This window comes from Electrophorus electricus, chromosome 15 (genome assembly GCF_041902795.1).
Source record: "Electrophorus electricus isolate QZ-2024a chromosome 15, ASM4190279v1, whole genome shotgun sequence".
NCBI classification, from domain to species: domain Eukaryota; kingdom Metazoa; phylum Chordata; class Actinopteri; order Gymnotiformes; family Gymnotidae; genus Electrophorus; species Electrophorus electricus.
This window is the reverse complement of record NC_137511.1, coordinates 12,222,501-12,245,402: the sequence shown is the minus strand read 5'-3', so window position 1 is coordinate 12,245,402 and position 22,902 is coordinate 12,222,501. Positions and strand designations below refer to the sequence as shown.

General features: G+C 39.9%; 1 protein-coding gene across 1 annotated transcript in view; it reads right to left on the bottom strand.

Moving 5' to 3' along the window:
• Positions 1 to 22,902, bottom strand: part of ca10a (carbonic anhydrase 10 (inactive)a) — a 90,275-nt gene that overhangs the window by 31,004 nt on the left and 36,369 nt on the right. The window lies entirely within an intron of this gene.

The following is a 22,902-nucleotide window of genomic DNA, read 5'->3' as shown; positions in this document are numbered from 1 at the left end:
CTGAAGAAAAGAATACAGTTGAGAATAATATTCTTTTTAAACACAGGGAAGCATCAAAGTCTGGCTATCTTGCATCCAGGCACAGCCAAAGGCTGATTCCGAGAATCAACATGGAGACAGTGTCAATGACATTTCCTGTATCAAAGCTACAGTATGGGGAAGCAATCAGAGCCGGATGCATATAGAGGACAACAGCGTCTAAAAGAAAAAGATCCTTAGAGAGAGCGAGAGAGAATCACAGCATGACAGCCTTATACACTGAGCATGTTTTTATACCTCTGCATTCTTTGGGCTATGCTGACAGCTGATGCTTGGTGCTTGCAGCCTTGGACTGAGGGCGGGAGACAAAGCCCTGCGTGGGCTCACTCACTGTGCAGCTGGGCTGAAGACATCCGCTCCATCCTCCTTCAGGTCAGAGAGTCCACTTGCCTCATTAATTACTACCTGTTCTGAAAGCACAAGGATGCCTCCTCTCCTCCTCTACCACCTACTCTCAAACACAAGAACCTCGGGGGACTGGAGGGAGGGGGTTTTCCCTTTCTTCAGTGCATGTATTCTTTTCCCCATCAGCTAAGAGTGCAAACACACACCTGCTATGCATGAGAGAGAGTACAGCATTTCTAGGAAAATTGTAATTCATAATAATCACTGTAAATGTTGGTACTGGGCTAATGTGCTTAGAGCCAGCTGTTAATGGTTTTCACCAGCTGCAATGAACAGAAACTGTTATGAGATACAAATGGAAATTTTCCAAGCACATATGTCAAGGCAACAGCAAGATGTGGGTGGTTACCACTTTGTCTTCTCTTTCTGTAAGTTCTCACATTTGAAGGGAACTTCTTCTAATCCATTTTTCATTTAGACTTTAACAGACATCTCATCACAGTAGTTGATCCTGACTTGGCCTCCCCTTCTCTTCATGGGTTGATTTGAACATTTTCCTTAACTGAGAACAATACGCAGGCCTATTTGAAATATCATATGCCATTTATGATGCATATTTTGATTACTAATTTAAAGATGATTGGATAAGTAGATTTGGATTGCTGTAATCATGCTGCAAATCTTTACTGCTTCTGTAAGCACAAGACTTGCCAATATCTGATCTTTTGCATCTTCATTAACATAATGATCAGTTCATCAAGCTGACATTCTAGAAATTGGGTGAAATATTTATATCACATATTTAGATCCAATTAAAGAAAGGGGAGAAAAACATATGTAGTGAAGGAATGAGTGGTTTGCATTAAATTGTACTAAAGAGAGCTATTTTACTTTGGTTTTATTTTGTAATATTCATTCATTGAAACTGTGGTTCTTTCAAATAAGTATCAGAAGAGCATGTGCTTGTGTGGTCATTTAAAGGGAGCGTGAGGAGCTGTGGACTGAGCATACAGAACAGTATCTGCAAGTGTAGTGCTGTGAAGTGAGTGTGCTCAGATGAGTATTGTTAGCTTGGCCTGGAATACCAAATCAAATAGTTTTTTATTATTATTTTAGATGCTAGACCATCCAAAGACCCCACAGCACAACCTAGATGTATGACAATTTGAATTGTGTTGCATCCAAACAAAAAAGCTGAAATTATGTAAATATACAATAGGTCCTGAGTAAAATGGTACACAGTTTCATGCACAGTTATGCTTTAATTGAAGGCAGCTGTACAATGAAATTAAATGCACATTAATGTAGTACTGTAGTAGTAGTTAGGCCATGTGACAGCAGTAAAAAAAACCCTCCATTGTTTAGGATGACATGCTAATACCTAAGCTTATAATTGATCATAGGTCTGCTTTAAGTGCACTCATAAAGCATACTGTTGGAATATAAGTGAGTACACCTCACGCTCTGTGTCCATCCTGATGTTGCACACTGCTGTTCATTCAGTCTCTTTCCAGCACTAACCTGTCCATGTAATATCACACAAGACTGCAATCAGCTAGCCAATCAAAGTCTGAAAGGTCACCTGGAAAATATCTTTAGTAAACTAAAATGTCAGTTATCGCTTGGCTTGGGATCAAACTGAGGTGATTACCTTAGTGATGGGAAATTATTAGCAACTATAACAGAGAGGAAAGAAAATGTCTGTTATAAGCGAATCCATATACTATGCTAATTATCACACACTGGGTGCTTGTGCATGCTTGTATGTGCAGTTATTAGTAAAGTTATGGTTATATTGGGTTCAGTACTTTTAGTGCATCGATCATCCACCATGAATCAACTTGCTTCATAGGCATAATAAAAAATAAACTGATATATTGAAAACTCCTGTGGATATGATGTAGGTTTCTATGGTAAATGCATGGCACTTGTAATGCTAAAATCGCCTTTTGCTATATGTAGCAAACTACAAACAACAACAACAACAACAACAAAACAATGACCAGTCCTTTCTTAGTCATCAACCAAAAACAGAAATGATTCCATTTCAGTTTCCCTTAAACAGACACACATTGGATTCAAAATAAACATTGAGCTTGCACGTACATCGTATCTAAGATAAAAGCTTTCAAGGAGCACCAAGGATGTACTTTACAGCTCATATTGCTTCAATTAATCATGCTCCGGCATGTGCACAGTGCAATCTGAGGGGTTTACATTACAGTTTTGTGAGACAGAGCCTGAGTGAGAGTGAGTGAAAGAGAGAGAGAGAGAGTGAGAAAAAGCAAGAGTGGGAGACCAAGAGAGAGAGAGTACTTACAAGTAGAGATAAATAGCAAACAATAGATACAAAAGCCTCCAGTACTGGGCAGTGTATCACATGCTCTCTTGTTTCAAAGGTTGTTTGATGGACTGGGAGTGAGATGAATTGTATACTTAGCAGATAAAAGGAGAAGAAACACAAATCTATTATTCATATTTCAACCACAGACATTATCTTGGTGCCTGTAAAGAGAGGGGAAGAGCAGTTTCAAAGTTTGCTCTTTGTTTGACATCAAGGTCACACACACACATCTCAGATCACTAATCCAGTAAACAGACCGGAATGTGTATACTGTACATATTAACAGACTCCATCTGCATCCGTGTGTCGCTAGGTAATGATGCGTGACAATCTTCATTTTTATTGTTCTGTAAATATTATTTCTTCTATGAACCCTATTTCCTTCCCTTCACTGAGGATGAGCAGAAGGCCATTGTTTCTACAGCATATATAAAACCATGCCTAAACTGAAAAGAGAATGAGTACTAACTTGCATATGTGCCATATATGCACAGATGCAAATGCATGCACATGTAAAAAATGCAACAATGACAAATACTGCACTCACTCTCATATATGTTGCCTATTTGCCTGTTTGCCTTACGAAATGTCTTGTATTTGGGATTACTCTTTAGAGCATGTGCAAGGTTCATATGTTTGTGTTTGTTTATTTCTTGTCACTGTGCTGCTTTAGGTCAGAGGGAACACATGAAAGGCCCCCCTTCCCCCCCAAAAAAGAAGTATAAAAGTATTTTTACCATCATTATTATTGTCACAGAGGTTGAAGTCAGAAGCAGAAGAAGATCAAAGCGTGTACTAACTGTGGCCTCTGGCAGTCTCTTCACCGACTTGCAGAGGTGAAGGACATTTTCATTGTGAGACTCAGGCTTTGTTCAGCTGTGCTTTTGAAGCAAACTTCATGTCCTAATTTCACTTGTCACACTTGGTTTCTTAGACCACTATTGCATTTCTCTTCCATTTTGACTATATATAGTACAATACATGCAGGCCGCAAGCATGTTTGTGTGCGTTTTTCTGAGCTCTAAATATGTGAAGATATTCTGAGAACTTCATTATGTCAGAAGGTGCTCTCTACAACTGCTGCACAGGAAATGAGACGATTTCAGTCACGGAAGTGGGAGCACTTCAGTGCACTCTGCACCAGGCATCTCTCCACTTGCATGCATTCTGCCTTCTCACTGTGAGATCAGTGGAGAAAGTGAGGAGTCCTGTGTCTCATCCATCTCTCCTTGACCACTCACGAAACCCTGCAGGAATGGGAATGTAGAGTGGGGCAGGTGAAACAAAAGGACTCACTGTCATCTCACCTTTATTCTAAGCAGATCCAGGCCCCGAGCAACACAGAGGAGCAGAGTGTTACTCTTTAATGCCATCCCAGCACACTGGTGAAGGGGGAGCCTGGGAGCTGTAGATGAGATTTATGAAACACAGTCTCAATTTTACCTCATGGGTGGAAATGAGAGACAGAAGGTGAGATGCAGAGTAAGAGAAAGTGACTAGAGAGAAAGTGGGCAGGGCCATGTAAGACAAAGGGGAGGCTTGTGCTGTCAATTTCACAGCACAATCGATTCTTGACAGAGCACCTTGTGGCCAGGATGGAATGAATAACCCTCGCAGGAGTCCAAACGGTGCTGGCTCGCTGGCTCACGAGAGCTTGTCTCTGACCCCACAGAGGGAGATTAGCGAGGAAGGACTTACGTCTTCTGATCCCCAGTCTGCCTGTGCATGCAGCTAATCCAAAGCCAGGGGATTTCAGCATCCTAGTAAGGGTCTGGAGGCCTGGGCACCCTCTTGATTGTTTTCCTTCTGAGGGCTAGAGAGGGGGGCAAACTAGACAGCCAGAATGAGACTGAATATGAATTTCATTTCAATAAAATAGAGTTTGGACAGCTGAACATGTAGTAATATGCAGTTATCAGTTTGCCATCCAGGCAATACTTTATTTTTGATGATCTGTTGATGCTCTGTAGATGATTAGTTAATCTTTAACAAACATCCACCTGAATAACAATTAAATTCAACTGAAATCCAAATGAAATACAATACATTCTATTAAATCTAACCCGAAACCTAACCTCAGACCTAACTTTAACTTCAGCCTTTAACTTCAACACAAAACCCCATCCTGATTATAAACCTAATTCTAACCTTAACCCTGCTGAGAATCACCAGTTTCAACCAATAGTTTGTCAATAGTTGTATATAATCTAGAGCAACCACAAAAATTAAGTGCATGTGCATCCATTTTGATCTGCTCAGAAGAAGCCTGGATTATAACATGCAGCTGTTATTGACAACACAAAATACTTCGAACTGCTCAAAAATAATTTATCAAAACAGTTTCTGTTAACATCTATTTCTCTAATTTTGATGGGCATATGAAGTGCACTTTTTCTAAAGAGATTAAACACACATTTTTGAGATTAAACACACATTTCAGTGCTTCATAAATTTCAGATTTATCTTAAAATTCTTTTGTTGTGAACTGCCTTAAAAATTGTGAAACTCCTAATGCCCCTCCATTTCAGGCCAGATCTGGAAAGAAACTCCTAATGGCCTTCCATTCAACCATTCGGGCCAGACCTAGTTTGAGTGTAATCAGTCAGGAAGGCAAAGAAAATGGTAAAATGGGAGAACAGAAAACAGTGTGCCTTGTACTTCATTTTGGACTAGGTTAGCACAGCAGGACCAAAAAAAAAAATCCTTGGAAACTAATTTTTCTTAAGTTTGACCATAAAGTGATTCAGACATGTTGTGACAAAGCTCACCTCCTCCTTTGTGGCCCATTTATTCCAGTCAACCCCCTCTCACATATTTGAGATGTCCCATGTAGATACATGAAAAGCATAGTGCACTATAGCTAAGCATAGTGAACATACATAATTTTTTCTTGAAATACTCATCCACTCTGCATGACAAATGCGTCCAATGAAATGCTTCGATACAAGACAAAAGTTCAGCTTGTCTCACAGTTGTAATTCTGTGACTACTGCAGTGGTGGGCATGCTGATCGGCACCACTGTCGCACTGCTTCTCCATACAGCTGAGTTTCCTCTGGTAAAATGAGTCATGTCTGTGGTATTATACAATAACTCCTATTTCTGATGTTACTACTGCAACAGCTGCTGAGAGGCTGTAGTCACTCTGCAGTCACCTTCTGCTATAAAGCTGAAATCAGCCTAAGATTGAATGATTTGATTCAACAGACAAGAAAACTAGAAAAACTGTTGCTGTAAACTAGTGTTGTTCGTGTCATTTCATGCTTTTTAAAAATGCTTTGACTATTTTACATGCGGTACATATCTAACCTGTTGTATGTGCCTACATGGGCACAGCCTATATCCTACCACATGTGTAAAACTACAATGTGTAAAGGCAGTTGGACATGCCAGCAGATCTGTTTTCATGGAACAATATCTCTGCAAACTACACTTATTAAACATGAAGTCAGTGATCGTGACATGGCTTAAGGCATGAGGGAATGCTGTGAAAAAAGAGGCCAAATGTCCCATGCACTTTGGTTCAGATTCTTTCATATATTTCACTCTAGCATTTTTGAGGTACATTGTATAATAAACGAGCCTGGGACAGAAATGACAGATTGCAATGTAGGGCATTTGTGAAAGCTGGGATTTTAGTTTTTTTGGAAGAAAGGTGGGCAGAGGAAGGGTGGAAGGCGTGTTGCCAAGGCTGGGAGCAGTGAATGAGAGGAAGGTGAGAAGATGTGAGAGAATTAGAGAAAGGCAGTGTGACTGAGCAAGTGTATGCATGTGAGACAGAGAGAGAGAGAGAGAGAGAGAGAGAGAGAGAGAGAGAGAGAGAGAGAGAGAGATGTGAAACACCGCAGTAAAGCAGGGATGCTGGGACATGAAGTAATTCCAAACAAGGTAAACTTTGGGGAGAATAAATATCAGTGTTCCAAAAAGCCTGTGGAGATATTAATCTCCTGGATAGCCTTCAAGCTCCCTGCACATTAGAGGAAATAACCAAGCTAGGCTCTTGACCCATTCAATCTTTCCATGATTCCACCGAGAATCCTTTGTATAGCCAAGGTCCAATGCAATAAAGAATGATTGAACATTGTTGGAGAACCCATGCATGGAAGGACCTAGTTTACATTTTAATTATATAAAACAATACATGCAGCAAAAATCAGAAGAAACAGATAAAAGCACTGATTTACTGCAAAGCAGAACCATTTACTCAAGGTTAAAGGATTACAGTTTTGGAAAGAAGAACCATTTAATTCTACAGCATCAATCTAAGTGGGATCACATCATGGGGTTATCTGAAGTAATTGAAACTGAGATAATTGGTAGGAGCCATATTAAAAGAGAATCACTTCCTTTTTTCTACCAAGGCACCAACCAACCATCTGAGTGCTCAGCAGTTTTTTATTTTCACTTTTTATTTTATTTTATTTATTTATTTTTAACTATGGGACTTATTGTCTTGACAGCTCTAGTAAAGCGCCCCATGATGTACTGAAAGGCAGCACAAGATTTATGTTGTCATCGTTTTGGCCTGACAACCCAGGGAATGTTCTATGCCTCTCTGCCTCAGCAGTGAGTAAAATGGAAATAATGCCAGTTCCTTACTTGCCTCCAATGGGGAATCAATCTTTTAATCTTCTCGGAAGTGAAAGAGAAGTGGTTCAGTCAGGCTGCAGTGTCATACTTCCAAGGATTTTTTAATAAGTATGACAAATGAAAAGTCCTCCACGCTTGCACGCATGCACGCACGCACACACTGGAGTACAGCAAGGCGACACGTCACAGCAGTGCGGGAAGGAGAGACACGGGACAATTACGGCAGCGAGCTTGGTTAGGTATGCAACGCAAATTAAGGTCTCTTGGCACACATTACCTGCTCTGTATTTTTCATTACATTTGTGCTGATGCAAAATAAACCCTGGGCGTTTTAATTCTCCAGGGGCTGAGGTAAGGTTAAATGTCAAGACTAGGGATGAGAGGCTCTAATAGAGTGACACTTGGTTTTGCACAAACAGTCTAAGCTGCTCGGATTCCTAATGACCCTCCATAGGACTCACTGTATGCATCAGTAATCAGGTTTCCAGCTGAAATGACCCCGCCCTTCATCAGTCCTCCAGCTTTAACCAATCCTTACTCTCTCTGTACACGTGACACATTAGCTATACGGCTCTTCAGTGCTGCTTCGCCTAAACTACAGCTGCACAGCCTATGCTAATTCAGTCTATGCTAATTCAGTGCTAAATCATGTATAAAAGTCGTCAGAAATGTATTCAGGTCCCTCCAAGGGATCATGGCCTTTAAATCCCACTTCCACCCCACAAACAGCCCCAGTGCCCTCCTGAGAACTGGGACCTACCCCAGAGTGTAAACTATGTCAGGTGTCCCAATGGTCTGAGAGTCAGCACAGCATGCTTGGCCAGGAAAGGTCATGGTGGATATAGCACGCCGCCTCTCCCTACCTCTCCTGCTGTAGCACACTGGAGCTTCTGCAATATTCATTAGAGGTGCTGGGCTACCCACAGCTCCAACCGTGGAGATATATAAACATGACAAATTGTCAATGTTTGCCAATGCTGTTTGTCAATTTGTTTCAGTGTACGACGACTAAAGTGAAATAAATCACTAAGGAATGTGTGACAAGATTTGACCGAAAAATAAATTGAGAGAAAGTTGGGGAAAAAATAAATCCTTAATAAACAGCTTTGATTGGATGAGAGTAGAGCAGCTGATGCCCCTTTACTGCTGATGTCCTCAGTGGAAACAGCATTCTGACACATCTGTAGTCTCCTTTTCTACTGTATGTGAGGACAGACCAGCGCAGAAAAAAACGACCATTTCTGTATCTTAATCAAGATTAAATGTTAGTTTAGTAACCACAGTACACTTGCAAAATACATGCCACAATTGCTCAAACACACACACACACACACACACACACACACACACACACACACACACACACACACACACACACACACACACACACACACACACACAGAGGCTTTAGTAAGATACAACATAAAAGAAGTGTAGTGAACTGCAACACGGATTAATATGGAGGAAAGCTACATAAAAAGGTAAGGGAGATAAAGTCATCATGAACTCATTTGTGATGGTTACAGAGGTTTAGAAAACGAGCCAGAGGGGCTCAAACTGCAGCACAGACAGCCAGAGAAGATCCTGGCATGAGAAAAGAGTGGGGGGGGGAGAGAAGGAGAAGAGAGGAGAGTAAGAGAGGAGAGAAAAGAAGAGTGGATCGGAATAGAGGTGAGATCAGAAAGGAGGGGAGGATCAGAATGGAGTGTAAAAGGTGGAGGGGTAGTAAGGGAAAGAAAAAAAGTGTAAGAGAGGGAGGCTGCTCAGGGCTCTTCCCCATTCCCATCAGCCCTTACACCTGTTGTTGAAATGGGGTGTGTTACTGAGCCCAGGCTAGCTCAGCTGCTGGAGGGAAAACACTGTAGGCTCTGTTGTTGTCCTTGATCTAATGGACAGCAGTGGACTATGACAGGCCTTTTGTAGTGAAATGGTTCCTGTGCTCAGTAAAGTTCGAGCCAAACTACTGGAGGACATGATGCACTCACAGGTCTCACCGCACATGTCAGCCTCTGTTCCTCTCTCTCTGTGCCACTACACCCCGGACTGTGATGCTCTCTTTCCACAGATCCAATGTCCCTGAGTAATACATGACAATATGAGATAATAGAAAAAGAACCATTGTTCTGGCGGAATGGAACAGCAGTTCTTGCCACAAACAAATAGGAAAGATACTGAGGTTGCGGTATTAGGATGGGCAGCCGAAAGGGTCTGCATCAGGTCCACGGCTGCACAACAGGGCCGGAGAAGCTCACAGCTACAGGGCAGGGCCGCAGAAGCTCATGAGTTCAGGTCAGGGCTGCAGAAGCTCATAGCTGAAGGGATTGGTTAGTGCAGAGAGCAGCATGTGTGGCCTCTAAGCTGAATAGAGCTCACAATCCTTTCATCCCCTGCCAGTAGAACACAGATGCACTACGTGACAGTTAAAGCCATACTGACTGATGTAACCCCAGCAGATGCGTAGTTAAGGGAAAAATTGACAGACTAATGCAACTTCTCATGCCTCATGATCTCATTTTCATCAAACGTTAAACATTAAACATTATTATTATTATTATTATTATTATTATTATTATTATTATTATTATTCCACAACCAGCAATCATTTCCAATGAGAAACAAATTACATATTTTTGCATGCTCTGCAATTTCCCAGCAAGGATTCCCCTACATATTGTAACATATATCAGATCTAGCTCAAGATCTTCAGCTCTGCTATATGAAACGTCACCATCAGAAACAACTTACATAATAAACATTAATTATATAGTGTTGGTTACAGGAGATGCCATCTGCCTGAAGAAAGTAAAGCTGCTATCCCACTATTATACACATAAGCACATGTTCTGCAGTGTAATCGACTATATGACCAAAGCTGTATATGGCTTTGCCGAGTCATAAATACTGTGCATAAATGTGCCATGTGTATACCTGAGAAATCTGAAATGTATGCTTCTGTGCCTGGAGCTATAGTAAACTCTGAAAATGTTTCACCGGCCACACTGTAAATCTCGTTTTCATCTCAATTACATTCTAAAGTGCATTGTTGTATGGTGCACTGCTGCATGGTAGTGGGTCTACTCTCTACAAAAACATCTTCTCTGGAGTTTTGCTTCCGGATTCACATGCACAACACTGAAAAGCCTGATGTTCGCAAAGCTTGTGTAATTACATCTGCTAAATTAATTATATCTCTGTTAATGGTGCTTAACAGCCTGACTCTATTCAAGTCATATTGAATTATATAAGCATTCAAAAAATAGTATTCATAATATTTAGATGTAGTAAGGGACTGGAGATCTGAAGCAAGTACCAGAGTGTCTGCAAGGTCCTTAGACAGGGTCCTTTACTCTACCCACTATCTCACTAAGTGCTTCAAAATCCAACATTTAGACTAACACTGAAACAAGTAGGAGCTCAGTATTGCAATATCTGCAAGCAGCAACTGCTGTCACATCTACAAGGTGCAACACAAATTCTATGGCAGGGGAGAGCCAGGCAACAGATCAGAAGAGAGATATCATCATCATCACCCCAAAATAGGCAACCGATACCCAGTGAACCCATGCTTTAAGCTCAACACCACAGCTGCTGACCTGAAATTGAAGATCATGGCTAAGATGGACATCAGTCAAAACAGACTACTAAAACCAAGTGCAGTACCTGATGGAAGATGTGAATGCTGATCACTACTGTAATCATCACTGAGACCAACCAGCTGATATATGCCACAGCAATTGTGATACTTGAGATGCTTGACTACAAGATGAACATCATCAAGGAGTAGAATCCTCTGAATTGCAGAAAGGTGTAATGAAGGTGCCTGAGAAGTACAACAAGCTGTCCCTGCTCAAGGCCTTGGAGACTGCCAAGCAAAAATTAACAGCTCTGGCTGCCCACCTGAAGAGGTACACAAGAGAAGAAGAAGCCAGGAGAATAAACAATGTTCTCCCATGTTCTGCCATGAGCCAATGTTCTCCCATGATCCATCCAAAGCATACTCTCAGTGGCGGGGTAACAGCATGAGAACAGACCCACCAAAGCTGGAGACTGAACAATACCGAAAAACATATGAGAACAGTTATCACACAACAATAATGCCCAGTGGTTGTTGAATCTGAGAGCAGACAACAGCAACTTCCATGAACAGGATCCAGTAACCATCATGCTAGCAGATGTCCAAGAAAGGGTCTCAAGTATGAAGAGCTGGACAGCTCCAAGCCCTGACATGGTCCATGTTAGACAATGGAGCATTTCTGTCTTCATGCACCCAACGCAAGGTCTCTGCTTGTCCATGAGCTGGTCACCCGAGCTCATCCGCTCCCTCTTCTTGTCTCCTTTACCCTCCCTTTCTCTTTCTCTCTCTCGCTGTCTCTTTCTATGCACAGGAGTGGCTCATGGCGGGTACGGGAACAGCTCGTGGCTGGCCCATGCAAAGAACATCTAATCTTTACTAACCTTGCTTCTTTCCTTTCTATATAGACCCTTAGAACATGCCTCACTTTTCTCCATCATCCTGTAGATTTAGATAGTAGATATAGGACACATATATACTCTGTGCTTTCCTCAATAAGGTGGAACTCTCTTGATTCACTACCTTGGTGTCAGTGTCTCTTGACTTCCCTGGATTGATCTGGCTACAGAGGAGATCGAACTTGAAGGACTGGTCACTTTGAACCAGTTTCTAACAGTCCACGCCTACTGGCTGAAGAAGCTAACTGCACTCAATGAGCACCTGGCAGCACAAATTCGCCATCTGTTATTGGATGGAATACATCCTGAATGGTTAACTGAAGGCCAGACAGTTCCGATCCTGAAGGACCCCCAGAAAGGGGCAGTTTCACCTAACTACCAGCCAATAATTTGCCTCTGCACAATATGGAAGATCCTGTCAGGCATCATTACAGCGAAGAAGAGTAGGCACATGGCTCAATACATGTGCAGGGCCCAGAAAGGCATTGGCAATAACTCCAGAGCAGCCAAGCACTAGTGGTGGATACAAAAGTCACTCAACACTGTAAGAATAGACAGACCAACCTCACCACCACCTGGATTGACTACAATATAGCCTGTGATTCAGTGCAGCACACATGGATTCTGGAATGCTTGAGGCTATATAACATAAACAGGACTTTAGAAGCTTTCATCAAGATCTCAGTGAGGCTGTAGAAGCCAACCGTAGATGCCAACCAGTATCACAAGTCACCATCAAGTATGGGATTTACCAAGGAGATGCCCTGTCCTAGCTGCTGTTCTGCATAGGCTTAAACCCCCTCAGTAAAATCATCACAAAGAGTGGCAACGGATACCGGCTACAGAATGGAGCAGCTATCAGCCACCTCCTCTACATGTAAGACACCATGTTGTATGCCAGAAGTGAAGCATCAAAGCCACTATCTCGGAGCCATTATCTATCCAAGATACAGGAGTATGCCAGGAAGATGGCCCCAATTGATGTACTGCTTAGTGAGTGCTCAGACAGCAGAAACCTGATGGCTGATATGGAGAAAATCTACCATTGGTTAGAAATGGCTTGGTTGAAAGACAGCACAGTGACACTAATCATGGCAGCACAGGAACATTCTCTGAATACAAAATCAATATAGTCTGGGATCTACCATACTGGGCAGGACCCCAGATACAGTCTGTACAAAGATGCCCTTGAGACAATCCAGCACATAACTGCGGGATGCAAAATGCTAGTAGGCAGAGTGTACACAGAATGCAATAAACAGTGCCTGGCATAGTATACAGAAACATCTGTGCTGACTATGGGCAGGAGGTTAAAGGTGATAAACCCTCAAAGGTGGTGGAGTATGACCAAGCTAACATCCTGTGGGACTTACAGATACATACCAACAAAATGGCTAACCAACTGGACATAGTAGTGGTGGATAACAGCATAAGAAGGATATCATGATAGATCTAACAATCTCAAGTCATAGATACTACGCAGGTCCCTCAAGTTCCCAGGCCTCTGGTAGAGAACCTGGGCTTGAAGGACGGCTGGGGAGGGCAAGTAGAGAATTTTATATACATATTATATTGGAATAATTCCAGTGATATATATATATATATATATATATATATATATATATAGGGAATAAGGATTTCAAGTAACTGCAGTGCTCTGTCATATAAGACATGGAGACAGTCAAAATTGCAATGAAGTACAAAGGTTTCCAAAACAACAGGACATTTTGGACAGTTTCCTAACTGCTATTACTGCCATAGCAAAAGAAATGGGCAGAGTATTCAGATATGTCATTAATGCAGTGTCCATTAGCATTAAAATTCCTTCCCACTGGAAATAACAAATACTTAACTTTGATTGTCTGAAGGTATTCCCCAAAATAATCAACAAGCCTTCTCACTGTTTCTCCAATGTAAGTACCTCTACATTTGTGTGTATATGTGTATAATGTTTTAATTTCCATGTAGAGTGAATTGTATGTTAAAATGCCCACTTTGAAATAACACCTCCATTAATACACTATGCAAAAGTCAACATGATACACTACATAAAAGTCTAAAAGTGTGTGTGTGTGCGTGTGTGTGTGTGTGTGTGTGTGTGTGTGAGTGTGTGTGTGTGTGTGTGTGTGTGTGTGTGTGTGTGTGTGTTAGGGAGGGGGGTGATCAGCTTACTTCAACCTCGGGGCAATTTTACATTTTAATGCATTTTCAATGCATAACTCAAGTAAGTATTGGAAAGGCCCTGATTATGGTAATGTCAAAAGAGACACAATAATAATTCCATGTGGAAAAATGAGAGGATGATTTATAGTCACCTCCTTTTCCATTTGCTGTTCATTAAGTCACTGTCTGCCTGTAATGGCTGGACAGAAATTAAGGTAGTGAAGATAAGAACTTTGGGTTAGGCATCATTAGTGAAAGAAAGATGGCATTTTTGAAGAAGACGACAGCAAAGAAATCCATCGTGAATACCATTATCAGGCCCAGTATTGATCTTTATTTTTTATTTTTTTGCTCTGGGGCAGCAAAGTGCTTTAGTGTACACCAGCTGAGGAACTTAAGAGCAGCCTTGCATCTTCAAGGGCCTGACGTGCGTGCTTTAACTTTGTCAGGCTCCAGTCACGTCTGCCGCTAACGAAAGTAACATGGCTAGATTCACTTTGGCTCTTCATTTTTGTCTGCCTTTTTTAAAAATTCATCACTGTGTGAAAGAAACCATAATTTATCACTACAGTGAAAACTATCTTGGAAGCCAATAGCACCTGATCCACTATTGAATAGTTTTTTCCCCTGAATGGGAAGATACAAATCTGAGACTATTATGATTTCTTATTTCTCATGCACAACAAAGATTTTTTTTTTTTCAGAGTTTTTCTTTAGACATTGGGGTACAGCAGAGGAAGGACAGTACTAAAAGTAAAAATGGTCAGGTAGACATTACTGCCATCTTGTTTCTCCAACACTGAGATATCAGTTGCCAGGCTCTTGGTAGAGAGTCTGAAGAAGGCAGAACAACAGACAAGGAAGAGCAGAGAGTGAGGATATGCTTTCGTATTGAGTGAGAGGCTTACAGAGAGGCTTGATGTGACAAATACTTCAGCAGAGGGATATTTTATTAAGGATAAAAGTGCTTGCTAGTTCTGTTTCCTGATAGAAGCCTTCACTCACAGACAAAATAAAAAGAAATGGACATTGGAAAAAGGATTTTGAGAGCCTGGGTGAAACATGTACAATCTGTTATGAGGGTAAACTTGCAAATAAACGAAAAAATACAAAACTTCCAGAAAGTTAGAATAGATGCACATTTTTACAATGAGTGAAATCATACAAATGGAAGCAAACTAAACAGTTTTCAAATATATCTAAAAACAAGACGAGTGGATGCAGTCTTAAGGGTACCCCTTCAAGTATACTGAATAGAGCTCTCTGCTAAACTGAAAACCCAGTGAATATGGGTCTAGACATATTGAGTTAGTAAAGTGCTAGATTTTCTACTGAAATTATTTAAAGACAGCAAAGATTACATTTTACCTCTGAATTCCTACTTTTTCACAAAATGGACATTTTCAGCAGTCGGTAATGACCAGTCCATTTGGCACTAAGGTGCTAAGGAGAAGCCCTCGCTAAAGGAAGTAGAAAGTACTCCATGTTATTAGTCTTCACTGCCTGGTTTATAATGTACAAACAGATGGAAAATGGACCTCCATCATAAGTAAGGTCAATAGAGCTGTCTCCACAGATAAATAGAAAAGAGTACATAAAGAACATCTTTTAATGCAGTGAAATGAAGAAGACTCACTCAGCTTATTGCTTTAGAGGCGGAACAGTTCCAATGAAGCCACTGAAAACCCTTTTGAGTTCACATTGTGCAAACACTTTCAGAGCATAAACAGTAAAGCCCCCATCCACCTTGAGCTTAATGACTTCTGAAATCTTCAGCCAAACATGGCTCCACAGTACCTTTGCAAGGCTGTTTGTGATTAATTAAATTGCATGGATGTCAGTCATAATTGGTTTTTAATGTCTATGTGAGAACACAGTGGTATGCTTTGATGCTCTCAAGGATTACTGAAAAATACAATAAAAACACAATGAATCCTACCTAAACATACATACATACACACACACACACACACACACACACACACACACACACACACACACACACACACACACACACACACACATTATAATATATATGCATATAATATATACACATATATTATACACATATATGTATGTATGTTTGTGTGTGTGTATATATATGATGGGCTGTTCTGAGTATTTCAGAAACTGCTGATCTACATGGAATTTTCATGCACAACCATCTCTAGGTTTTACAGACAATGGTCCAAAAAAGAGAAAATATCCAGTGAGCAGGAGTTCATATATAATATATGTATAAGTATTATATGTATTATATATATATATATATATATATATATATATATATACATGGACTTAAATGTAGAAAAAGAATGCTTCGTTAGTCTGTTATTGCAATAACAAAAGACTTAGTAATAATTATAATTATGAATATATTTATAATTATAGCAATCATTAGTAATTATTATTATTATTATAATAATTATTGTTATTATTAGAATTATTATTATTAATTACTCTGTTATTGTAATAATAAAATACTTTAATAAAAAGATTTTTTGTGAGAACATGTTTTTTCCCCACATGACTCACCTCTTTTGATGCAACAAATCAAATACACAAGTAAACTCATCACACTTTAAATAATCTGACACTGAAGTAGGTATGGACATTTTATAACTCATTGAAATGTATACCCAAAGTAAATATATAAACATAGCTATTCAGATGTTTTCATTTTTGTCTGAGCGGGGGGATAAGAAGACATGACTGTAATGTAACCTTTAGGGAAACACACTGCGCTGTATGCAGGAAGCTTGGGCCTCTTTACATTTTCACGAACGCTCCTCCACTTATCCACGATCAATCAGTCTGGCTGACAGCTAGCCAGAGGGCTCCTGCTCATGTGTCGATCAAGAGAGAAGAGGTGCAGGGCTAACCTCCTTTCACTCCCACTCTGAGGGACCATTTCTAGGGTGTTCGGTAACCTCCAACATCCTTATGTTAAGGTGTAATATTGCATTTCAGAGAAAAGAAAACAAGAAAGAAAAAAACACAGTAGAAAAAAAAGCGAGCATTTTCAGGACGTGTTCATACATGTTAATTTCTTATGACTCGGTGTGGTGTGGTAGTTGTAAATGAGTATTTACTTTTCACAGCAAAACTGCGACTGGATCACTAACTACTGCTTTCACTGCTGACAGTTACAGGGGTGTGTGCATAAGTATGATCGATACTTCTCAACTCGCAGCACATGCACACTGTATGCAAAACACAAGCTACCGTTGCTGAGACGCAATGCAGAATCCCTTTATCACTGCAGTGGTGTTCTTCCCCATGAGACCAAAGCTCAATAGCCCACCAATTAAACTGTCATTGGCAATGTAATGCTGTAAAACAGCGATGATTGTGCATGTGTAGTGCTGTCTTCCCCCAGAGCTCACTTGCTTGTCCCCTCTCCAGCTCACTTAAGTAAAACCATCAAGAATATTGCATTTACATTTAAAGAATTTACTTATGAAGGCCAGACATAAAAATAGCTTTTTTTGAAGTCTTGAAGTTCTGAAAGAGAAGATCAAACAAATCCTCTGTACTGTATATGCCTTAGAAATGAGACACAGGTGTGTGTAGAATATTCAAGGTGAACAATGCTAAACCAAATGATGAATAATATTCAATGACATATTTGACAGGTAAGTGAACTAATATATATATATATATATATATATATATATATATATATACACACACTTCGGATGCGCTCAGTGAAGGCTTAGAAATTACAATAATCTAATCACCATTATTTCTAACCACTAATTAACACTTGCAAATCATGCTGTCTTTCTTTATAAAGCAATGATAACCACTGCAGTTGGTTATACTATTGGTTATAGTTTGTGATTTTTCACTTAACAATTATGCATTTCAATTGCCAGATTATAAAATTTAGGGCAAGATGACGGTATGTAAAGGAATATACTCAAAACGTTCACTTTTAGAAAACAGTTTACACATTCTACACCATTGTTTTGTAATTTCATCTTAAGTTTACATAACCATACCTCATTGAAATCTATCTACAGAACTGTCCTTTACATAATTAAATGCATTAAATGTCTTTACACAATTGCATACATACATATAGGCTTTTGCTGTTCTTGTATGAGGCAAAATATGTGTGACTCAGGAACCAAGAATGCAAATGACAAAAGCTTTGTCCTTCAATTTGTGTGTCAGGTGGGTTGGTATTGCTAATATGACATGTGGATGCCAAATGTTCATGTTGTTCTGAATCCACAGCCCAGCATCACTGCTATTTGTCCATATCAAAATCAGATTTTTATTATAATAAAAAGAGAAAATCAGAGTTTTATTATAATTTTATGTTATATGCATATTTGGCAACCTTTTAATTAGTAAAGAGACTTGGGAGTTGACTTTTCACCTATTAAAACGTAAAGTCTGTATGACAGTGAGAGAACTCTCAGCTGTACTGGACTTACAACAGCTACACTTTTGTCACTGGTGCATATGTTTCTGCTTCTCTTTGACTGTCAGTGTGTTGACAAACACAGACAGTGCTAACATATGTTGCATTTCACTCTTGATCACATCTGACTGCCTGACTATGACTGCTTGACTGCTATGTTTGTCATGGACCACCAGCGGTCTGTCCTGAAGAAGAAACACTGGAAACATTTAATTCCTTTCCTTATTTTAATATCAATACCACATTCAGACAATATGAGAAATTTGTGTGTTTGTGTGTGGGTAATAAATTGAACCTCAATAATAAAACCTCAACAACTCTGAAGCAAAAATGAAAGTTATGCAGTTATTTCATATCAATTAATATGATAATACCACACACAGTGTCCCACATGGATAAAACCATATCAGACAACAAAAACTAAGGATGTCCAATTTACAATGAATAAATACTGGTATGGGAGATCAAGAAGAGGTTTTACTGAGCTTGCCCTTGAAAGGAGGTTTAGCTGACTGGCTGGGCGTGTGGTGTAGCTAGCTGACTTGCTAGGTGTGTGGTGTAGTTAGCTGACTGGCTGGGTGTGTGGTGTAGCTAGCTGACTTGCTGGGTGTGTGGTGTAGTTAGCTGACTGGCTGAGTGTGTGGTCTAGCTAGCTGATTGTCTGTGTGTGTGGTGTAGCTAGCTGATTGGCTGGGTGTGTGGTGTAGCTGGCTGATTGGCTGGGTGTGTGGTGTAGCTAGCTGATTGGCTGGGTGTGTGGTGTAGCTAGCTGATTTGCTGGGTGTGTGGCCTGGTCCCCAAGTCCTCCCCAGCACTGCCCAGTGTCTCCTTTCATTATCACTTATTTTCCCCCATTCACTCAATGGGTGGAGGGGAAAAACACGCCTCCCAACCCCATGGACCTCAGTGTCCTGCTGCAGACACAAATTATCTGGTTTAATTATTTCCTCAGCCCTGGTCTGCTCATGGTTTGTAATTCAAATTTATACACATGCAGATGGCCACACCACACATGCAGGATTAGCCCTCTCTGTAACATATCCAGCTCTCTGTGGTAGATCCATAAAACAAACCAGAGCTTGAAGTGCTCACGATCCAGCCATAATTAAATCCTACAACATGACACGTGAGGTTCCTGGGCAAGACAGCAGTAATTGCAGTTTTCAACATATTCATGCACAAACTACATTGTACACAGTGGTAGGCTTAGCAGATTCAGCCAACACAAAGTTGTGTCTAATTAATTTGAATCAGTGATTTGCATAACTAAATCAATTATCATAATCTTGAGGCGCTTCACCCTCAACAATAAACATCTGTGTCCTTTGTGAGATATCACATTCACAATAAAAGACCTTGCCGATGTTTGACAATATTAATTGTCCCTTTGCAAAGTATTTAGAACTTTCTCAGTGTCCAACAAAAGACATAATAAAAAGAGTTTCATCTTTATCTGCCCACCTATCATATTTAAATATAAGTATGGGCATGTGTGGTTTCTGCATTTTTGCGCCATCAGATTTGCCAAGACAAGATAATTGCCAAGGTAATGGAGCAGTCACGGCTGTTGGCAAAATGTCTGCTGGGCCTGCCAAGGCTGTTCCAGCCCTCATTCTGAGACACATTCCTGCGTAGGAGGCCTCTGGCATAATGTCTGGCCTTCTAGTGGTCATGTAAAACGAACCCCCTGCGTCTGTGCGGAAACAGAAAAACTGTTCATGAGCGCAGGAGAGCAAGGAAGGGAAAAATCACCAAGAGAGCATGGAAAAGGTAGAACACATCATTACACAAAGGACGTGAAGGGAGAAGTCAAAGCTCCCGAGGAGGAGGAAGCAGGATGGCACACCTGACAGTACATTTCCCCTGAAGATGAGTGCAGATGTCATCCTGCCGCTTAAGGCTCACTGCCTCGCCTTGTTCTGCCTGTAATTATAATGATTCTGTACCACAGAGTAGAGTGTTATGTCCCTATGGCACAAGAACTCCCCACATGGTCACACATGTAACTTCCATTTTAAATTATTTCACAGAGCTTCTCAACATTCACTGTCAAAATGGTAGGACTAAGCATGTATCTATAGGTCCACAGGTCTATGGGTAACTGGTCTATCTGTGAAATTTGTACTGTCAGTTCAGATTTATGTTTAACTGCAACAGAGTCTGAGGGAAGTCAAAGTCTTTGATAGCATCTATAAAATTATTTTCTGGTTTATTTTAAGAGAGTAGTGTAACATTTCAAGTAATCCATACATATAGTCAATCAATTTAATCTTGATTACATATATGAGCAGCAAGCTATGCATGTCAATAAATGCCAAGATCAGGAGTGGTTCAGCATCAGAACTCAACAATCTGATAATGTATTTACATAATTAATGAGATCTAAACAAAGATTTTAAATAAGCATTAACATGGATGGAGAAAAATGTGTTGTGCATTTATAATTACAGGTTCATAATTAAGACCAATTCCAAGGTATCGTATGCTGAGAGAAAAAGGATATAAACCATGGGATTTATTACATTGACTTAGGCATATTTTACAAATGGCAGTTCCTTGTAACAAATCACTTTCTCCTATTTGGTCCTGAAATTGTCCTCTTGGCTGTTCTGGGACTGCAGAAAGGTGATATGGTGTTCTCCCCAGTCAGGGTGATTACATTCATTAGAGGCTCTTCAAGTAATTGCAGCTCATCTACTGCAGAGCAAATATTCAATTAATACCGACAATTTAATGTGTGATTCCTCCATCCCACTGCACACAACCTTCATGTGCATCTTCTGATGATGAATTGCTATTTCTATATAGAGGTCATTTTAATTTGCTTTAACTATTAATTTAGTCCCAAACACGATTCAGCAAACCCACTAGGAAGGATTTTTGTGTGCATTCTATGAAAGCGCCTGTGACAGAAGGTCATGTAATGTTATGCTCTCTGCCAGAAGAGAGAAGCAGACCTTCCAACAATCCTCTGGCCAAGCAACAAACATCCCTTCACTGACAAATTAGTGTGGGGAAATCATTTACATGACCCCCAGTCATCAATCATAACAGAAGTCTTACGATGTAGAGCACTCTATACTTAAGAAAAATAAATGCCCTTAAGCTCTATTCCTGTGTTTTTATGACAACCCAAGTCTTAAGAGTGCTTAAAACTGTTTTTAACCCCAAGATATTGTTAAGTTTATTTGCACATTTGAATTGGAGAAAGTCTCATTCCTACTGGTGTTATTTTTTTAACAGAAAAAAAAGGCAGCTAACAATGAATCTGCAAAAATAAATGACTGGCAATCAAGCACTGAAAAAAGTGAATAAGACACTATCAAATATATTGTACCAGATCATACATGTTCAATATTAATAGACTAAACTTGAGTTGCTGAATCAACAAAAGACAATGTTTAAGTAAACAATTCATGCAGAAACAAAATCTACAACCTACAAAATCTACAATTCAGCATGTAAGTCAAACGGATTTATTTACTTCTGTGTGTTTCTCCTTTCCATTTGAATCTGATGTGAAACATGTCTTTTCTGATAGAATGAGGCCCATCGGCCGCTGTACAGTTTGGTGGGTTTTTCTTTCTTTCTTTCTTTCTTTCTTTCTTTCTTTCTTTCTTTCTCTCTCTCTCTCTCTCTCTCTCTCTTTCTCTCTCTCTCTCTCTCTCTCTCTCTCTCTCTCTCTCTTTCTCTCTCTCTCTCTCTCTCTCTCTCTCTCGGTACTGAACTGGCATGGACTCCATCACTAGATCTGCCACTTGTAGGGCCCTGCAGGCTAGGCCCTGCTTTGACCCCCCTCTTAATGCATTTAAAGGGAATCCATGTTCCCAGTGAACAGTCCATTCAAAGAAACACTCACAAAGGTGCAGCTTAATTTAAAAACATGTCCATTCTGTATCTTATATCCTCATTCTATCAAATGCTAATGAGGAGTGATAAACAGTATTTTTTATCAGTCACACTGATGAACTTGTGCTTTGATGTGTATCCCAGCAGAATATTGAGTTACTGTTGTGAGTGTTTACATTGAAACAAGAAGATCAGTTAGTGACCACACTGAATGATCTCATTCTCACACTCTATCTAACTTTGTCTCTCTCTTGCTCACTCGCTCTCTCTCTCTCTCTCTCTCTCTCTCTCTCTCTCTCTCTCTCTCTCTCTCTCTCTCACTCTCTCTCTCTATAAAAAAGGCAAGAAGTTATGTTTCATATTATATTTTAAGAGAGACAAATCAGTCTTTATTTTTCACCTTTAAATCACTCTTTAAAAGAACATGAAGCATACTAATAAACAAAATACAGTTTTAGAATATGTAAGATTTGAGGGTTTTAAGAAATATACTGTGGTGTAATAATGTAAGAATTTTTCATAGTTGTCATTTATGCTATGCTTCACATTCAATAACATCATAAATGTTGTCTTATTATATGATTCATTTAAATAAAAACAGCCCATTAACATTTTAAACTGCAAGAGTAATGTTAGGAGACAAACAATAACCATATGGATTAAAACAGTAA